This window comes from Aethalodelphis obliquidens, unplaced genomic scaffold, assembly GCF_003676395.1.
Source record: "Aethalodelphis obliquidens isolate GAN/ISIS:26980383/991018 unplaced genomic scaffold, ASM367639v1 scaffold9, whole genome shotgun sequence".
Classification (NCBI taxonomy): Eukaryota; Metazoa; Chordata; class Mammalia; order Artiodactyla; family Delphinidae; genus Aethalodelphis; species Aethalodelphis obliquidens.
Window position 1 is genome coordinate 2,216,483 of NW_020837953.1, and position 15,962 is coordinate 2,232,444.

The 15,962-nt window shown below is 41.9% G+C and overlaps 1 long non-coding RNA gene across 1 annotated transcript in view; it reads right to left on the reverse strand.

Moving 5' to 3' along the window:
- The window catches only part of LOC113621502 (uncharacterized), a 265,397-nt gene extending 253,719 nt beyond the window's left edge, over positions 1-11,678 (reverse strand). Inside the window, exon 1 of the long non-coding RNA XR_003433194.1 lies at positions 11,518-11,678. This is a non-coding gene — a long non-coding RNA (uncharacterized LOC113621502). The remainder of the gene's footprint in view (positions 1-11,517) is intronic.
- Between the last annotated feature and the right edge of the window lie 4,284 nt (positions 11,679-15,962).

A 15,962-nucleotide genomic window follows, 5' to 3' on the forward strand; every position in this document is an offset into this window, starting at 1 on the left:
TGGACATACAAACATGTAGTCAGGAAAAGCTTTAGAGAGAAATGAAAAGGAAGTCTTAAAGCAGTGTAGTGTGGTGGGAAAGAACACGAACATGGCAGTCAGATTAATCAGAGTCAAATCTGGGCCCTGTCACTTAGCCGTTGAGTGACCTTGAGCAAGTCATTTAACCTCTCCATGCTTCCATTTCCTCAGCTGGTGTGGAAATTGTTTGCAAAAGTGGCTGCAACATTCCTTCCCATACTCCTTGTAAAGTGACTTCACCACTCTTCCCTTCAAAAGGAGGACTCTGGTGCCTCCCTTCAATTTGGGCTGGTTACCTGCTTTGGCCAATAGAATATCACAAAGTGATGCTGTTCCAATCAAGCCTTGGGCCTTAAGAAGCCTTGCAGTGCCTGCTTTCCCCCTCTTGAAAGCCAGCCACCATAGAAAGAAACTCAAGCCAGACTACTGAGTGGTGGCAGACCACGTGGAGAGAGAGGCCACGTGGTGGAGAATCAAGGTGTCTCAGCAGAGAGCCAGCACAAGGCCTCAGATGTTACACGAAACCACTTTGGATCTCCCAGTCTCTATCAAGCCCCTGCAGGCAGGACCGCAAGGAACTGTGATGAACATCCTTGCTGAGCTCTGGAAGTCCAAAGTCCTGACCCATAGAATTGAGAGCAATGAAATGGCTGTTGTTCTAAACCCCTACATTGGAGGATGATTTAGATACCTGCTACAGATGGCCAACAGCCCAACTATCTAACTCATTCTGTATATACCTCACAGAGTTTCGCTAGCAAAACAGAAACAACTCCATGAATTCCAAGGGTAAGGAGTTGGATATAGGAGTTGAGGAACTACACGTCATTGGAATAGCTGGGGGAGCAAATGTCAGGGAAGCCAACACTGAAGACTGAGCCCAAGGAACTGAAATGGGTAGTTCAAAATAGCTTGCCAGAAAGATGATGAAGATCTCTGAAAAGTTTCCACCAATAGTGTCAGTCTATAGAAGAAAAGTAAATGGTCTCGAGAGCTTGTAAGAAAACCTCTGAGAATCCCTTACCTGCCTTTGCTCATGGCTTCAGCTGACTCTTGCTTTTCCTTCCCTCCCACTTTCCCAATCTCCTACTAGCGATGCTCAGTGGTCAGCTCTAAGCTGAAACCCCATAGGACGGGGATTCTAGTACATGGAGCCCATGGCTTCTCAGAGTCCTTAGGTGGAATGCTAGTGATGTCAAGTTGACAACAGAACATGTAGCCCAAGGAGCAATTTATTCATGGTTAGAAAGTCTTGATTCTCCCAGTCAGTTTCTTGAATTGGACCATGTCTCCTCCCTACCCCCCAAAATCTAGTCAGGTCAGATGATAGAGAACAAGGTTTAAAAAAACAAACAAACCTGGGTATCCAAGAATGTCCAAGGGATGTTCTCCTCTTTCTCTGCTGAGCATAGCACACATAATAGCAGCAATCCTAGATAATCTGGAGAATAATCCCAGGTGACTAAGGTCATTATGAAAAGTCCCTGGCAAGAAGTCTCCCGCAAAGGAAAAGTAATAAAGGCTTCCAGCCATAGGAGATCAAGGTGTCTCACCACAGAGATTAGGACCTGCCATCTAGTAACTAGAGGTGACTGGTGTTTTATTCATGATTGAATTGTCTGGGGGACATGTGCAGACTTACTGGTAGTTATTGGCATTCACTTATCACTTCACAAACACTTTTTGAACTCCTCCCATGAACTGAGAAGGTTGTCAGAGATAAACAGTTTCTTCCCACAAGTCTTGCAGAAAATTGGGACAAATAAATCAAAAATCTACAATTCACTGAAAAAAAATATAGTTGGAGAGAATGTAAAGATTTTATCTAAGCACCAAACAAGGAAACAACTGAGTCTAGGGGTTATGGGTGGACTTTGGAAAATCTCAAAGATTTGAGAAAGGCTTTTATATGCATACTTTTATGCATATAAAAGCCTTATATGCAAAGGCTTTTATATGCATACTTTTGAAAGATGATTAGAAATTCATAGCAGACAAAGGAAGTCAAGTACATTCCATGCACATGCAAAAGCAAAGAAATGTGGAAGTGTATGGTGCAGCCTTGGACTCAAAGTTGTGCAGTTGATCTGAGATCAAGTACGCCAGGGTACAGGAGACAATGCTCAGAGCCAGTGTGGAAGCATAGGTTGGGCCAGGTTTTAAAGACTCCTGAATGCCATTTTGGAGTTGGAATCCTGTTCTTTAAGTCAGTATTTTCCAGATACACTTGCATTTTCACCGAAGGTTTCACAAGGCTCTCCATTGAGATGCTGAAAAAAATTCTGAACTTCTATTACTATGGCTACAGCAGCCATGAAAATGAAGCACCCAAGTAAACTGAAATAGAGTAACTCAGTGTTGAACAAAGAGTTTCAAAAACAATCAAGTACATCCAATCATATGGCTCTCACCATAAAATGTGATTACTAGGGCAATAAGATTTTCATGTTTACAAAAATATTGTAAGAATTATTTTTAATCCTTTAATTTTATTATTATGTGTTTTATAACATACTTGATTCATGACTATAGTAGTACATCTATATGATTTATAAATACCTAAATAAATCTATGTTGTGGGTACATGCTGAGAAGTATTTTACTAATAAATGTACATAATCAAAATATTTTAAGGTCACTCCAGCAAGTGATGGAAAGCCAGCAGAGGGATTTTTTGTAAAATAGTAGCCTATTAATGTAGATTTTTGGACATTTTGCTCTGGCAACTGTTTGGAGAATAAGTGAAGGAGAAAAAGAATGGAGGCAGGCAGGGAAACCATTTAAGAGGATGTTTCAATAGTCAAGGTGGGAAATAAGGATGCCTGAACTAGCTGTTTTCTATTGTTTAAAACTCAAGATAAAACGCAATTAAGAATATTTGAAAGCAAGAGGTACCAGCTTGCTAGTGGGTTTCACGGTCCTAGGGTCTGGGGGATGCAAAGTCAAGAAAAGCATGACGTTCCTCCCAAAATAACTCAGGCTCTTGGAGGCAGAAATACAGGGGTCACACAGAATTTTTTAGTCGGGTCTTATGGAGGTTTCTTGTAGTACAAATGGAGGCAAAGGGTATTCCAGGCCATGGGATTGTGTATGCAGAATCCCAGAAGGAAGAGAATGCCTGTTGTGTGCAGGAAATAGAGAGAAAAACCTTAGATGGAACCAAAGATGGATAGGTTATCTGGCCCCAGATTACCAAGGGCTAGGAATGCCATGGTCCCAACAGAATTTTAGCCTGTGATCAGTTCAAACTATGAATGTTCTCTAGAAAAATGCTGGCATGGCTAGAGTCTCATCAATGGCTTTACATCAAGTGACGTAGTGCTTGGAAGAAAACAAGGATATAACAGAGTTCTGAAAACTAAGAGGGTGGGCTTGCTTCTACAATCTCACTTTGTGACCACATGGGGGCAGTCTCAACCCATCGCATCCAAGGAGCGGCTCAGAACTTCAGATTTCACCTGAGCTTTCCAAATAACCCCACTCTCAGGTACTGTTCTGTGTTGCCTGTCTTTGGGAGAATGACCTTTTCAGAAATTAATGGTGTTTTATGGGTTTTTACTAAATAGCCTTGGAATTTCCCAGGTCAAATTCTAATCTGTTCTTTTAGTTTTCAAACTTCAGAGGTGACATTCCACAGGACCTGGCAATGCAGCCCCTGACATACTTTGCAAACACTCTTCACTTTACAAAATTCAGTACACTACGTAGCCTAACCTCATATCATGCATTTTATAGATAAGAAAAATAAGTCCCAAGGAGGGTCATGGCCAGAGAAACAGTACAATTGGGGAATTAAAGTACCTAGAAAAATTAAAAACAAGAGGAGTGGTTAGGGGCACAGACAACCTGTGTCTGAGTCCTGTCTTCGTCGCTTAATGGATGAATAACTTCAGGCAAGTTCCTCCTCTTCTGTGCCTCAGTTTTCCCATCTCACCTTCCTCAGATTAAATTAGTCTCTAAAATATTTTTTAAATGCTTTAAATGTTACCAGTACTTAACAAGTACTACATGCATTGTGTGATCATTATAATTTCAAAGATTAAATTTTTATATTTAGAAATTCTATTGATGCTAACATAAATATGTCATTTTGTTATGTGTAAAATAACCCATTTTTACTTTATAAAATCTAATCTCTTCATTAACTTTTTGAATATTTGACCCACTTAATCTTAATGTCTTTTTCAGATTGCTTTATTTTCTGTACTTCCTAGAATGTGAATTTTATTATTCTTCTTTCCTTTCCTTTTTTTATCATCTGCTGACATAGTCAACAAATACTTATTGAGCATCTTTTTATGTGCTAGTCATTGGCGATATCACAGTGAACAAAACAGAGTTTTATAAACTCTGTGCTCCTCATGGATCTTACATTCCACTGGGGGGCAGAGGGAGAGAGAATAAACAAAAATCAGAGCATATGGTATGCTAAGTGAGAATTCGTGCTATAAAGAAAAATAAAACGGGACTTCCCTGGTGGTGCAGTGATTAAGAATCCGCCTGCCAATGCAGGGGACACAGGTTCGATCCCTGGTCCGGGAAGATCCCACACGCCGCGGAGCAGCTAAGCCTGTGCGCCACAACTACTAAGCCTGCGCTCTAGAGCCCGCAAGCCACAACTACTGAGCCTGCGTGCCACAACTACTGAAACCCGCATGCCTAGAGCCCGTGCTCTGCAACAAGAGAAGCCACCGCAATGAGAAGCCCGTGCACTGCAATGAAGAGTAGCCCCCGCTTGCCGCAACTAGAGAAAGCCCGTGCGCAGCAACAGAGACCCAATGCAACCAAAAATAAATAAAATTTTAAAAAGAAAGAAAAAGAAAACAGGAAGGGGGAGGAGTTGCAGTTTTACATAAGGTAGTCAGAAACATCCTTCTTGAGACCACAATTTCTGAGCAAAGACCAGAAGGAGGGTAGGGAAAGAGCCATGTAGACATCTTGGGGAGGGGCTTTGTAGGCAGAGAAAAGAGCAGGGGCAAAGGCTCTGAGTCAGGAGTGTGCATGTCACATTCAAAGATGGCGGCATGGGGACTGCAGTAGACTGGACGATCCCCTGGGAGAGTACTAGATAAAGTCAGAGAAACCACAAGAGCCAGACTGCAGTAGACTGGACGATCCCCTGGGAGAGTACTAGATAAAGTCAGAGAAACCACAAGAGCCAGACAGTAAGGCCTGCCAGGACATCATGAGGACTGAAGTTGTTGGACAGCTATCCGAGCAGCTGAATGGCATGATCTGATTTTGTATTTTAAAGAACCGCCCTGCCATAAATATGCGTGCATGAATGTGTATGAATGTTCCAAAGGCAACCACAGAAGCAGGGAGACCAGGCTTTTGCAATAATCCAGATGAGAGATGAGGATACTTGTGAAAGGGTGTCAGCAGAGGAGGCAGTGAGAAATGTTGGATATATTTTGAAGACAGACAACTCGATTTGCGAATTTATATTTGAAGTGTAAGAAACAGAGGAAATGAGTATGATTCAAAAGTTCTTTGCCTGAGACACTAGAAGGATGAACTACTCATTTCTGAGATCTGGAAGACACATCCTGAATCCCAGGTGCTTCTCTCCATCTTTACTCTCGCTGCTGAGTCATTATCCACCAGCCTATTTGCTACAATAGTTTCCTAACCATTCTCCCTTCCTCTGTTCTTACACCTGCAAACCATTTTCTTCAAGGAAAGAGGGTCATTTAACAGAAAAATAAAAGCAGAGCATGTCACTCTTTGATTAAAAATCTCCAGTGGCGGGCTTCTCTGGTGGCGCAGTGGTTAAGAATCCGCCTTCCAAGGCAGGGGACATGGGTTCAAACCCTAGTCCAGGAAGATCCCACATGCCGCGGAGCAACTCAGTCCGTGCACCACAACTACTGAGCCTGTGCTCTACAGCCCGTGAGCCACAACTACTGAAACCCACGCTCCTAGAGCCCGTGCTCTGCAACAAAGAGAAGCCAACACAATAGAAGCCCGCACACCACAAAGAAGAGTAGCCCCCGCTCGCCGCAACTAGAGAAAGCCCGCGCAGCAACAAAGACCCAACACAGCCAAAAATAAATAAATTAATTTAAAAAAAAAGCCTCCACTGGCTTCTAATCAAAATTAAAATAGACTCCGAACTCCTTACTGTGGCTTACAAATCCCTTGTCTGACATGATTTCTCTTCTCCTACTTCTGGAGCATTCCCGTACCCCTGCCCTGCCACATGAATACACCAAGATTCTTCCCAAATAGGGTCACTGTTAGCCCTTCTGCATGATTCTGCCCTCTCCTCTCAACCACACTATTTTTTTTTTTTTTGTGCTCCTTCTTAGCATTTAGATATGAGTTAACTGTTCCTACTCAGGCAGACCTTCCTAGACCACCAACCCTTAAGAAACAACTTGTCACTTTCTTTCAACCAGCTCCATTTTACTTTCCTGAAGAGTGCTTAGGGTCATCTGATTATTTTTGTAATTGGTTTATTATCAGCTGTCTCCAACCAGAACGTAAGTTCCACTAGAGCTGGGGCCTTGTCTTCTTCCCCACTGTATCTCCAGTGCCTAGAACAGAGCCTGACCCACAATAAGTGCTCAGTAAGTGGTTATTGAACAACAATGAATAAAATTCCTCATCGTTGCAGTGTACACACTTCTCACCTGTACATTTTCATTAATCACAGAGGGTCAAAAGGGCTTTCGTATCTGGTCAACGTCAGTGGCTTGTAACAAGTTTCATCCGAAACCATTCCATCGGGCTTAACTTTGTCAAAAATCCAGAAAGGGAAAAATTAAAGCCAGACCAATGAAGCAGTATTTAGTAAGGGTTTATTATGCACATAAGAACAGTTCACAGACTGGGAGCTTTCAAACTCAAAACTGTTAGGAAGCTCAGAGACACGACTCCTCAGGGTGACGTATAAAATGAAAATTAGGAAGCTGTTCAACCTTTCCTATGATTGGTTATTATAATGGAAGTTTCCAGATGGCAGGGGATTGATAATAGTGATTATTTTATAGCATTTTAGGAAGATGACTTAAATTTCTTGTATGGTTATCAGAGGCAGTTACAAGAAGCAATCTAAGTTAAGCTTCACTTATATTCGTGAAAGAAGCTAGATTTAGTGTTTATGTGGCTTCAATGGTATTGTCTGCTCAGGGAATTTTCAAATTTGGTCTTCATTTTGTATTTTACTTTGACAAACTTTCAGTGTTCTAACCTCTTCTGGACCAACGTTAGGGTAAAATTGGCATTAAACGTTGATGCCAATCCTCTATTTACAACCACCTGTTTCCTTTTTTTTTTTTTTTGCGGTACGCAGTCCTCTCACTGTTGTGGCCTCTCCTGTTACAGAGCACAGGCTCCGGACGCGTAGGCTCAGCGGCCATGGCTCACGGGCCCAGCCGCTCCGCGGCATGTGGGACCTTCCCGGACCGGGGCATGAACCCGTGTCCCCTGCATCAGCAGGTGGACTCTCAACCACTGCGCCACCAGGGAAGCCTTGCTTCCTTTTTTTTTTAATTTTATCCATCACTCTTCCCCAGCCCTGTTGATTCTCGCCGCCTCTAAACATTTGTCACATGTTGTATGATGTAATGTGTGTGTATAGTAATATGTGTGTATAGATATATGTGTATATCTGTGTGCATATACATATCTTTTTCATGTACTAGTCATGTTTACATAGGTATATGCATTTGTGTATGTGTGTGTGTGTGTGTGTGTGTGTGTATACATGTATATGTACACCATTTGACCATTTAGCATCCATTGTCACTTATATGTTAATAGTACCCTGATTTTCTTTTGGGAAATTAAATCTTCCCCTCTGGGTGACATCATGATAGGATAGTAAATCAAGGCAGCTGAATTTCCTAGCAGAGGAACAAGCACATGACTTAAGCCAAGCCAGCAGGAATCTCTCCCCTCAAGTTTTGGAACAGTAAAAGACTAGAGGGAAAGCAGGTAGAGTCCCTTCTTTCCAGCAGCAGCAGCAGATGGGATAGTGGAATGGGACCTGCAGCCTAGATGCCTGGAGATATATTTAATCCAGTCCTGGATCTTGTCCTATTTCTAAGTCTCACCTCTTAGTCTCCAGTTAGTCGTGCAATCATGTCTCTTTCTAAGTTATGTAGAGTTGATTTTTTTTTTGCATACATGATTTTATCTTTATTCTCAAGAATCAAATATTTCGTTCTATTTATATGTGCAATACACAGCATTTTCTTATCACCTTCAATTTTTATCTCTAATAGCCACTGAAATAATACCTTTATCTTACTAGCAATCCTATCACTCTCACTACTTTTTTCTGCACTTATTTGATATGTACAAAACAAAAGGACAGCGAAATAATAAAACAAAGGTAGGTAAGAGCTTAAAAGTATATACGATCAATAACCATTGTGCATGTGTATGTGTGACAGAGTGAGTTGATACAGTTGTTCTGGAGCATGGCATTATTTGAATTTGTAGAAGTTATTAAGTTAAAAGTTATAAGATAGAGTAATTTTAGGGTGTAGAGAATGTCAATTGATACAGGGAGTAAATACTAAACAAAGAGAGAGAAACTTCTTAAAGAATATAAGATATAATAATAAAAACACTTCACAAATCATTCTGACACTCATTATCTCACTGGTATTGCCCTACAATTTTGAGGAAGATAAATACAAATTGTTGGTCTCCATTTTAATGCTAAAAAAGTGAAGTTCAGAAAGGCTAAATGATTTCCTGAAAGTCCTTTAGCTATTAGAAACAAAACCCAGAATAGAATGTAAGAGTTTTGAGGGTGATTTTTTAGTTCATGGCTGACGACCTGACCCTAACTAGCTTTAAAACAAAGTGGAATGTTTTGGTGATGACACATATATATTTCTGCAGCATCATGGGAATAAAATCCCCACCAGAAAATAATGACAGTATAATGTGCAACATTACAGCATACTTGGGACTGGTGAGCAAAATGGCCAGTCCATAATGGACTTCCAGCTATGAGAAGCTAAGAGACAACAGGGACTGTCTCAGGGCGTGAGTAACAGTGACATATATACGGCCTACAGTGCATAAGGAGGAAACATCTAAAACATATAAAGACTAATCATAGATCTGGGAACTCACGTTCCTTTAGGCACAGCATCTAGACTGTAAGCTCCATGAGAACATGGACTGATATATATTTACCTAACATTGTATCTCCTTTACTAGCAGGAGAGATGATGCCTGCCACATTGGAGGTATACAAAATTTGTTGGATGAACCTCCACTATAGCAGCCAGCTATATTGACCTTTAGTTACTTCTCTACATCACTCATGTGCCTCATTGCAAGAAAACTACAAAGCTCCGCTGCTCTCTCTGTGACTTCCCAGATAGATACAGTTAGAAACAGTACTCATTGGCTTTTAAAGAGTGAGGGGGTGGGATCCTTAGAATTAGAGTCCAAGGATGATTCAGTGAGCAGTGTTAGAGACTCATCACTTACATTTGCAAGCCCTTGCCCAGGTGAATGATGCAGAGGAGGAACGGAATAACAGAGGGCAGTTACTGCCAAAGTAAGCCTCTTGCTCTTTACCCTCCTGAGAATAAGCTACACCCCACCCCCATACTTTGTGTTTATTGGAGTGTCAGATTAAGAAATTAAAAGGAGCATGCCCTTAATCCCAAAAAGGTACATGAAGGTAACACTTGTTAAATAAAGCAAAAAAGAGTTTTCTGGAAGGGAAAAGAGCACAAGAAGTAGAGAGTCAAGGGGAAGGAATCTTGCTATGAGACTGGCAGAGGGATGAAACCTCTGGGAGCAGAAACGGATGCATATCAGAGGGTGGCACCTTTAGACACAAGGCATTGCACTCAGTCTTCATGATTAATGTGCAAAAAGTGGAAGAGATAGGGCAAGACAAGTACGCTTTGCTACCACTGATTCCTGGGACTAAGCAAAGTGGAGCCCACAGAGTCTTGTAACTTTGATCCAAGGCAACCTACTTGAATTCCAACTCTGATCCACAAGATAGATATGTTTTCAGGGGGTTCCCAATGAACTTGGCACACAACTTATCACTAACACTAACTGCTCTCCTATAATACTAATGATCCCCTTTTCTCTTTTAGCAAGAGAACCCCACCCCAGGTTTTAGATAGACACATGGCTGCCAGCTCAAGGCTTCGTTTACCAGCTTCTCCTGCAAATTAGTTGTTGCCATGTTGCTGGGTTCCTGCTTATCATGTTCCTGGTGAACTTAAGGTTCTTGCCTCATCGTGGAAAAAATTTGGAAATGAGACAGGGAGGTTAAGAAAGTAAAATGAAGATTTATTTAAACAAGAATACACTCTCAGAGGGAGAGCGGGCAGACAGGTGAGTAGCTGCTGCCCTGGGTTTCTTTAGCAAGCCAGTTATGAGGGGCACACAAATGAAGGGCATACAAATTGGGGAAGAAATTTAGGGGTCATATTACCTGATTTTCATCCCAGCTCCATCTTCCCAAGGGGAGGAAGGATTTTTGTTCTTTTCTAGCTTAGATCAGAAGTGCCATGGTGAGACAAACCAGCCAAGCTTGTCTACAGCGAGCAAGCAGACTCCCGGGAACAAACATCTCACCCTTTGGGAAACTTTAAGTCTTTGTTGCAACAAGCGGAATGAAATTTCTGTTTTCTCATCCTTTCTCATACCTTTAACCTACAAAACTATAGATTGATATGCTGATTCTTTCGATAATTCTAACTGCTAGATATGTGGTCCGCATCCTATTTGCGGGTCTTCAGGATTGCCTTGATGGGTTTCCCCCTTATAGGGAATGGCTTGAAAAAAACTAGCTACAACAAGTCTCTCCAAAGTGCCAGGTCCAGATCAGGTTTCAGGCTTATTCCTAAGGGGCTGAAATCTTAATCGTATAAGACTCGGATCCAGGACTTGGAACTCAAATATTTCTAATTCGGTAACTACTCCCCCAAACTTAGGCAGGACCATGCCCCATCTCAGCAGGAAGTAGAGCAGCCATTGCCCCAATCCCCGAAAGATTTGGGGAAAGATAAAACATTGCCCCATTCCCTAAAAGATTTGGGGAAAGATAAAACCGAAGTGGGGATTAAAACTGAGTCCCCTTAAAATTGAGTTCCGAGGGTTTCCGGGAAGATGGCGGAAGAGTAAGACGCGGAGATCACGTTCCTCCCCACAGATACACCAGAAATACATCTACACGTGGAACAACTCCTACAGAACACCTACTGAACACTGGCAGAAGACCTCAGACCTCCCAAAAGACAAGAAACCCCCCACGTACCTGGGTAGGGCAAACGAAAAAAGAATAAACAGAGACAAAAGGATAGGGACGGGACCTGCACCAGTGGGAGGGAGCTGTGAAGGAGGAAAGGTTGCCACACACTAGGAAGCCCCTTCGCGGGCGGAGACTGCGGGTGGCGGAGGGGGAAGCTTCGGTGCCGCGAAGGAGAGCACAGCAACAGGCGTGCAGAGGGCAAAGCAAAGAGATTCCCGCACAGAGGATCAGGGCCAACCGGCACTCACCAGCCTGAGAGGCTTGTTGGCTCACTCGCCGTGTCGGGAAGGCTGGCAGCTGAGGCTTGGGGTTCGGTCGGAGCGCAGGGAGAGGACTGGTGTTGGCGGCGTGAACACAGCCTGCAGGGGGTTAGTGCGCCATGGCTAGCTGGGAGGGAGTCCGGGAAAAGTCTGCACCTGCCGAAGAGGCAAGAGACTTTTTCTTCTCTCTTTGTTTCCGGGTGCGCGAGGAGAGGGGATTAAGAGCGCTGCTTAAAGGAGCTCCAGAGACGGGCGCGAGCCATGGCTAAAAGCGCGGACTCCAGAGACGGGCATGAGACGCTAAGGCTGCTGCTGCCGCCACCAAGAAGCCTGTGTGCGAGCACAGGTCACTATCCACCCCTCCCCTCCCGGGAGCCTGTGCAGCCCACCACTGCCAGGGTCCCAGAATCCAGGGACAACTTCCCCAGGAGAACGCACGGCGCGCCTCAGGCTGGTGCAACGTCACGCCGGCTTCTGCCGCCGCTCGCTCGCCCCGCACTCCGTGCCCCTCCCTCCCCCCCGGCCTGAGTGAGCCTGCGCCACCGAATCAGCTGCTTCTTTAACCCCGCCCTGTCTGAGCGAAGAACAGACGCCCTCCCGCCACCTACACGCAGAGGCGGAGCCAAATCCAAAGCTGAGCCCCTGGGAGCTGTGAGAACAAAGAAGAGAAAGGGAAATCTCTCCCAGCAGTCTCAGAAGCAGCAGATTAAAGCTGCACAATCAACTTGATGTACCCTGCATCTGTGGAATGCCTGAATAGACAACGAATCATCCCAAATTGAGGAGATGGACTTTGAGAGCAAGATTTATGATTTTTTTCCCCCTTTTCCTCTTTTTCTGAGTATGTATGTGTATGCTTCTGTGTGAGATTTTGTCTGTATAGCTTTGCTTCCACCATTTGTCCTAGGGTTCTATCCGTCCATTTTTTTCTTTTTTTCTTCTTAATAATTATTTTTTATTTTAATAACTTTATTTTGTTTTATCTTATTTTATTTTACTTTATCTTCCTTCTTTTTTTCCTTCCGTCTCTCCTTCCTTCCTTCCTTACTTCATCCCTCCCTCCCTCCCTCCTTTCTTTCTTTCTTTCTACTTCTACTAATTCTTTCTTTCTACTTTTTCTCCCTTTTATTCTGAGTCGTGTGGATGAAAGGCTCTTGTTGCTGCAGCCAGGAGTCAGTGCTGTGCCTCTGAGGTGGGAGAGCCAACTTCAGGGCACTGGTCCACAAGAGACCTCCCAGCTCCACATAATATCAAATGGTGAAAATCTCCCAGAGATCTCCATCTCAACACCAGCACCCAGCTTCACTCAACGACCAGCAAGCTACAGTGTTGGACATCCTATGCCAAACAACTAGCAAGACAGGAACACAACCCCACCCAGAGAGGCTGCCTAAAATCATAATAAGTCCACAGACACCCCAAAACACACCACCAGACGTGGACCTGCCCACCAGAAAGACAAGATCCAGCCTCATCCACCAGAACACAGGCACTAGTCCCCTCCACCAGGAATCCTACACAACCCACTGACCCAACCTTAGCCACTGGGGACAGACACCAAAAACAATGGGAACTATGAACATGCAGCCTTCAAAAATGAGACCCCAAACACAGTAAGATAAGCAAAATGAGAAAACAGAAAAACACACAGCAGATGAAGGAACAAGATAAAAACCCACCAGACCTAACAAATGAAGAGGAAATGGGCAGTCTACCTGAAATAGAATTCAGAATAATGATAGTAAAGATGATCTACAATCTTGGAAATAGAATAGACAAAATGCAAGAAACATTTAACAAGGACCTAGAAGAACTAATGATGAAACAAACAACAATGAACACCACAATAGATGAAATTAAAAATACTCTAGATGAGATCAATAGCAGAATAACTGAGGCAGAAGAACAGATAAGTGACCTGGAAGATAAAATAGTGGAAATAACTACTGCAGAGCAGAATAAAGAAAAAAGAATGAAAGGAACTGAGGACAGTCTCAGAGACCTCTGGAACAACATTAAACACACCAACATTCGAATTATAGGGGTTCCAGAAGAAGAAGAGAAAAAGAAAGGGACTGAGAAAATATTTGAAGAGATTATAGTTGAAAACTTCCCTAATATGGGAAAGGAAATAGTTAACCAAGTCCAGGAAGCTCAGAGAGTACCAAACAGGATAAATCCAAGGAGAAATATGCCAAGACATATATTAATCAAACTGTCAAAAATTAAATACAAAGAAAACATATTAAAAGCAGCAAGGGAAAAACAACAAATAACACAGAAGGGAATCCCCATAAGGTTAACAGCTGATCTTTCAGCAGAAAGTCTGCAAGCCAGAAGGGAGTAGCATGACGTATTTAAAGTGATGAAGGAGAAAAACCTGCAACCAAGATTACTCTACACAGCAAGGATATCATTCAGATTTGATGGAGAAATTAAAATCTTTACAGACAAGCAAAAGCTGAGAGAGTACAGCAACACCAAACCACCTTTACAACAAATGCTAAAGGAACTTCTCTAGGCAAGAAACACAAGAGAAGGAAAAGACCTACAATAATGAACCCAAAACAATTAAGAAAATGGGAATAGGAACATACATATCGATAATTACCTTAAATGTAAATGGACTAAATGCTCCCACCAAAAGACACAGATTGGCTGAATGGTTACAAAAACAAGACCCATATATTTGCTGTCTACAAGAGACCCACTTCAGAACTAGAGACACATACAGACTTAAAGTAAGGGGATGGAAAAAGATATTTCATGCAAATGGAAACCAAAAGAAAGCTGGAGTAGCAACTCTCATATCAGACAAAATAGGCTTTAAAATAAAGACTATTAGAAGAGAGAAAGAAGGACACTACATAATGATCGAGGGATTGATCCAAGAAGAAGATATAACAACTGTAAATATTTATGCACCCAGCATAGGAGCATCTCAATACATAAGGCAAATACTAACAGCCATAAAAGGGGAAATCGACAGTAACACATTCATAGTAGGGGACTTTAACACCCCACTTTCACCCATGGACAGATCATCCAAAATAAAAATAAATAAGGAAACACAAGCTTTAAATGATACATTAAACAAGATGGACTTAGTTTATATTTATAGGACACTCCATCCAAAAACAACAGAATACACATTTTTCTCAAGTGCTCATGGAACATTCTCCAGGATAGATCATATCTTGGGTCACAAATCAAGCCTTGGTAAATTTAAGAAAATTGAAATTGTATCAAGTATCTCTTCCGACCACAATGCCATGAGACTAGATATCAATTACAGGAAAAGATCTGTAAAAAATACAAACACATGGAGGCTAAACAATACACTACTTAATAATGAAGTGATCACTGAAGAAATCAAAGTGGAAATAAAAAAATACCTAAAAACAAATGACAGTGGAGACACTATGACCCAAAACCTATGGAATGCAGCAAAAGCAGTTCTAAGGGGGAAGTTTATAGCAATACAAGCCCACCTTAAGAAGCAGGAAACATCTCGAATAAACAAACTAACCTTGCACCTCAAGCAATTAGAGAAAGAAGAACAAAAAAACCCCAAAGCTAGCAGAAGGAAAGAAATCATAAAAATCAGATCAGAAATAAATGAAAAAGAAATGAAGGAAACATGGCAAAGATCAATAAAACTAAAAGCTGGTTCTTTGAGAACATAAACAAAATTGATAAACCATTAGCCAGACACATCAAGAAAAAAAGGGAGAAGACTCAAAAGAATTAGAAATGAAAAAGGAGAAGTAACAACTGACACTGCAGAAATACAAAAGATCATGAGAGATTACTACAAGCAACTCTATGCCAATAAAATGGACAACCTGGAAGAAATGGACAAATTCTTAGAAATGCACAGCCTGCCAAGACTGAATCAGGAAGAAATAGAAAATATGAACAGCACTGAAATTGAAACTGTGCTTAAATATCTTCCAACAAACAAGAGCCCAGGACCAGATGGCTTCACAGGCGAATTCTATCAAACATTTAGAGAAGAGCTAATGCCTATCCTTCTCAAACTCTTCCAAAATATAGCAGAGGTAGGAACACTCCCAAACTCATTCTATGAGGCCACCATCACCTTGATACCAAAACCAGACAGGGATGTCACAAAGAAAGAAAACTACAGACCAAAATCACTGATGAACATAGATGAAAAAATCCTCAACAAAATACTAGCAAACAGAATCCAACAGCACATTAAAGAGATCATACACCATGATCAAGTGGGGTTTATTCCAGGAATGCAAGGATTCTTCAATATACGCAAATCAATCAATGTGATAAACCATATTAACTAATTGAAGGAGAAAAACCATATGATCATCTCAATAGATGCAGAGAAACCTTTTAACAAAATTCAACACCCATTTATGATAAAAAAAAAAAGAAAAAAACCCTGCAGAAAGTAG